Below are 5,535 nucleotides of genomic sequence, written 5' to 3'. Positions count from 1 at the left end.
CAGACTTTATTTTTTGGGGCTCCAATATCACTGCAGATGGTGATTGCAGCCATGAAATTAAAAGACACTTGGTCCTTGGAAGGAAAGTTATGACCAATCTAGATAGCATATTCAAAAGCAGAGACTTTACTTTGCCAACAAAGGTCCATCTAATCAAGGCTATGGTTTTTCCAGTGGTCATGTATGGATGTGAGAGTTGGACTGTGAAGAAAGCTGAGCACTGAAGAATTGATGCTTTTGAACTGTGCTGTTGGAGAAGACTCTTGAAAGTCCCTTGGACTGCAAGAAGATCCAACCTATCCTTTCCAAAGGACATCAGTCCTGGGTGTTCTTTGGAAGGAATGATGCAAAAGCCGAAACTCCAATACTTTGGCCACCTCTTGTGAAGAGTTGATTCATTGGAAAAGACTTTGATTCTGGGAGGGATTGGGGGCAGGAGGATAAGGGGACAACAGACGATGAGATGGCTGGATGGCATCACCGACTCGATGGACGTGAGTTTGAGTGAACTCCCAGAGATGGTGATGGACAGCAAGACCTGGCGTGCTGCAATTCATGGGATCACAAAGAGTCGGACATGACTGAGAGACTGAACTGAACTGAACTGATGGCTGATTCTTGTTGATATATGGCAGAAACCAACACAATATTGTAAAGCAATTATCCTCCGATTAAAAATAAATTAAAAAAAAAAAACAGAAACAACCTTATCATGAATAGGGGGAATTTAATGATATTTAAGTATATTTGTAAAATATACCTGAATATTTTTTGCCAAATGGCAAATCTCAATTTGTTAAGTTTAGAAAACAACATCTTAACACTGTGAAAAGATCAACTACACCCTGTTAACAGTAAAGAAAAAAAAAATTATCTTTATAATTGCTAATATAACTCATATCTGTATGAAGTTGAATGGGATAGTTTTGAGCATTTTTCACCTTAAATATACTTAATTAATATTCATTAAATATCCTGACAATATATTAATTGGTAAATGTTGTCACTTTAAGTGAGAACAGATTTCTTTTTTAAATGCAAACAACCCTCCCATCTCCCCAAAAGTGCAGTTCCCTTAGATGGTGGTCCTATGTACATTGCCCTCACCTAGATGATTCAATATTTTCTTTGTGTGCACATACATGATTGTGGTTCATGTATGAGTAAGCATTACATGTTCAGATTGTTTTCTAAATTATTGTCAAAATGTACATACACACAACCTAAAAATATACTAGCTAGATAAACTTTTGATAGTGTAAAAGTTCAAACTTAGAACGATATACAAAGATTTCAAACTGTGGACTCTATAAAACTTTTCAATTTAATCTTCTAGAATCCTTCAACTGGCTCTTTATTTTTTACTAAAACCAAACTAAAACCCTTCTGTGAACGGTGATGTTTTTGGAATACTGCGTATGTTGCCTACCTACTTCTCCACCTACAGCCCCTGCCTTTCTTCACATGCTCTTCTAACTCCATCCAAATGTGTGCTTCATAAAAACATTTTTCATTATCACCCAAACCAGAGAAGAGTTGAGAGCTCCATGCTTTGTGATAATCTAGTTCTCTGTACTGAGCTACTTTGAATCTCTTGTCACACTGCCTTGTATTTGCCTGCTTACTTGACAGTCTCTGTCATTAGACAGTTGATTCTTTGAAAATAGAGGCTATTTTCATTTATGCTTACGTGGCATTTAGTACAATGTATGGCCTCTAGTGTGTGTGTGTGTGTGTGTACTCAGTTACTTAGTCATGTCTGACTCTTTGCGACCCCATGGACCGTAGCCCCCCATGCTCCAATATCCATGTGATTATCTGGGCAAGAATACTAGAATGGGTTGCCACTTCTTCCTCTAGGCAATCATCCTGACCCATGGATTGAACCTGTGTCTCCTGTGTCTCCTGCATTGGCAGGCAGATTTTTACCACTGAGTCACCTGGGAAGCCCTAATAGGTACTCATTAAATGGTCATGAAGTGAATGGATGCTATTGATCCTGCAAAAATAAATCTAAGAAGGCATGAGTTTTCCCAATAGAGAGTTCGGATTTAAACTGTTTAATGATTATGCCTTCCCTGTATTAGCAGATAATAGATGTCTCAGCTGAGTAAGACTCAGAGCAAAATTGCTATGGGCTACTTGTGGAGAAAATCTATGGTTCCTGAAGTGCTTTATATAGGATACTTTAAGGAAAAACAAATAATGCAGAAAATGAACTTTTCTGTCCTTCAGAGCACCTATTTTTGGGCAAAAATGTAAAATGCAAAATAGGCAGATGTAATGACAATAAGTAAGACGTAGGGACCAAAAAAAGACAGAAATTTGTATGCAAGTATTTGAATAACATGAAGAACTTTTGAGAGGCTTGCAGTGCAAAAAACAAACAAACAAACAAAACAAACAAACAAACAAAACTACTATCACTCAACAGTTCTTTCATTGACATGAAAAACACAATCTCTGTATGTTATGCTGCCAATATGGTGGTGCTCAAGTGGGAACACACAGGTTGTCAACACTGTTGGTTATTCATGTCTGCAAACCATCCAAAGATAGAACATGTGCACAGCAGGAAAAGAACTGAGTTTGGGGATTCTAGAAAACTATCTTTGCTCACTCACTGAACAAAATTGGTGTGTAAAAACACACATGTTACATAAGTAAAGTTAGGAAAGCAACTCAGAGCAGATTTACAGAAGTTAGACAAGGGTCCTTTGGAGAAAGAATATTTCAAAGCAATCTGCTTAGTGAATTTTACAGCCTGGGGACCTGCCATCTGCAGACAGCCAAATAAGTGTAGGAAACTAATGAGGAGAACATACAAATTAACAGCACATGTTAGAAATCTGTAGTATTTCTTGTGCTCAGTTGCTAAGTTGTGTCCAACTCTCTGTACCCCCATGGACTATAGCCCACCAGGCTCCTCTGGCCAAGGGATTCTCTAGGCAAGAATACTGGAGTGGGTTGCCATTTCTCCAGGGGATCTTCCTGACCCAGGGATTGAACCCAGGTCTCCTGCACTGCAGGCAGATTCTTTACCGACTGAGCTAAGAGGGAAGCCCCAGTATTTCTTGAGAGGTAAAAATATTATCAAAAGGAAAACAGAGGAGAAAATAGATGAAAAGTCTTCTAGCAGTCTTGACAGTGTTATATTTGCACTTATTATATAGGGATATAAATACTTCCTTTAGCGAAGTTGATTTTTTTTCTTTTTAAAAAATCATTTATTTTTAATTGGGTGATAATTGCTTTACAATGCTGTGTTGGCCTCTGCCATACCTCAACATGAATCAATCATAGGTATACACGTTTCCTTCCTCTTCAGCCTCTCTCCCACTTCCCACCCCATCCCACCCCTTTAGGTTGTCACAGAGCATTAGGGCTGAGCTCCCTGTGCTATAGAGCAACTTCCCATTAGCTATCTGTGATACAGTTAGTAATGCTTACATTTCAATGCTACTCTCTCAGTTCTTTCAGATTTCTTTTTCTGCTACAGTAAAGATGATATAATAGAGAAAAGCCTTTTGAATTAGGTAAACCTGGGGCTCAGTCTCTGGTCCTACCCACTACCAGTTGGGCATGTTTCTTCAAGCCACTGATTTCTCATTTGAAAAATGAGCACAATGACCCTAACTTTCATGACTGTTGTAAAAATTAGAGATAAAATCTGCAGCATTTAAAACACAGTAAATAAAACTTGGTAGGCACTCAATAAATAGCTGTATTTAACCATCTTCATGTTTATAAGGGTTTAAGAATGTTTTGTTTACACTGCACCAAAGAGTTGGAATCCTAGATTAAAGCATCCATTTTTTTTTCTTTCTTGCTAAATTAGAAACTGCAGAATGTAATCTCCCAGGCTTGCTTTAACAGTCCATTCTCCTTATCAGACTCTAGCCTAGAGAATGTTCTTTTCCAGATGTGCTCATCTTCACGCCTTCTACTTTTGAACTGATCAGGGACCTTGTGTCTTGACTGTCAATCACATTCTTATTCCTTTTTCTCTTTTTCCTCCTGCTGCTGCTGCTAAGTCACTTCAGTCGTGTCCGATTCTGTGCGACCCCATAGACCACAGCCCTGGCCAACATCTAAATCCTTTTTCTTGACTGTGTTACATTGGTGATCTTTATTCAAATACCTTACACATTATCATTACTTTCACCACTTTTTGGAATAAAGAGCCATCAGAAAACAGTAAATCCAAGCAAGCAAGAGTGATTCTAATTCTTTATTGTGTTAGGGACCCCTAATGTGTTGAAGGGGATTCTGAGATTCTCGGTGCTTCTCATCTATTTGTACACATGAAATATGATCCAAGATGGCTGTATTTCCTATGAGGCCTTTCCCATCTCATGTGTTCAACTAGGCAATGTTCACATTAAAAGTGGCACATCATTAAACAGGATCCGATGGCAAGGAGTCATAGCTTCTAAAGCGCCTTTTTGCCTGTTTAGAAGCTCTCCTTTCCTCTTAGAGTTCTAAGCACTTGTGAAACATGGTTCACTCTAAAGTTTTCTTTGGGAATTTTTCACCACAGAAACAGTTTTTAGTCTTTAGTTTTCTACAGTTCTTGTCTATCCCTCTTGTACGGTACTTACTCTATGTGACAAAGCATCTCTCAATTTTAATTTTATAGTTTAACTGAATGTTTAATTTTGCTCTTATATGTTGCTTACTTCTCTTGAGCTATGGCTTCTTTGTGTTCCCAGTGACCAACTAGTCCAACACCACTGCTTTTTATGTCATGATAATGACTGGTTGGTGGGTTATTCTACAAAATTTAATCTTTTCCCTAGAAGTCATGGGAATCTATCTTGTAGTATTCACAAATATATGACTAAATTTTGTGCATATTTAATTTATTGTTTAGAATTTCTTAGAATAAATTAACAAAGAATTTAGAAACTACTATATAAGCATATATATAAAGAATCTATATATACGTTGCTGACACTTTGTTATAGAGCAGCAATTGACATGACATTGTAAATCAAGTATACATCAATAAAAAATTAAAATGATAACAAAAAATTGAAGCATATAAAAACATATGTAGTACAATAAAGTAATGCAAAATATCCATAGGTGACCATTCTTAATATTTACATGTATATAAATTATAAAAATGTATTTCATAATGTGTATATATTTCAATGAAATGGTAATTGCTTCTCATAGTATTTGTAACTAGTATTGCAGTTGTCATCTTAAAATTACAGTAATTATACAGTATTAGCACTTCCTTAACTTACTAGTTTTTTAGAAACACAATTTTTAGTGATTACTGGTTTTATTGTGTAAATACTCCATTCAGTTCAGTTCAGATCAGTCTCTCAGTCATGTTCGACTCTTTGCGACACCATGAATTGCAGCCCGCCAGGCCTCCCTGTCCATCACCAACTCCCAGAGTTCACTCAGACTCAACGTCCGTCGAGTCAGTGATACCATTCAGCCATCTCATCCTCTGTCGTCCCCTTCTCCTCCTACCCCCAATCCCTCCCAGCATCAGAGTCTTTTCCAATGAGTCAACTC

The sequence above is a fragment of the Bison bison genome, unplaced genomic scaffold (assembly GCF_000754665.1).
Source record: "Bison bison bison isolate TAMUID 2011002044 unplaced genomic scaffold, Bison_UMD1.0 scf7180017864471, whole genome shotgun sequence".
Classification (NCBI taxonomy): Eukaryota; Metazoa; Chordata; class Mammalia; order Artiodactyla; family Bovidae; genus Bison; species Bison bison.
This window is presented reverse-complemented; position numbering follows the sequence as displayed.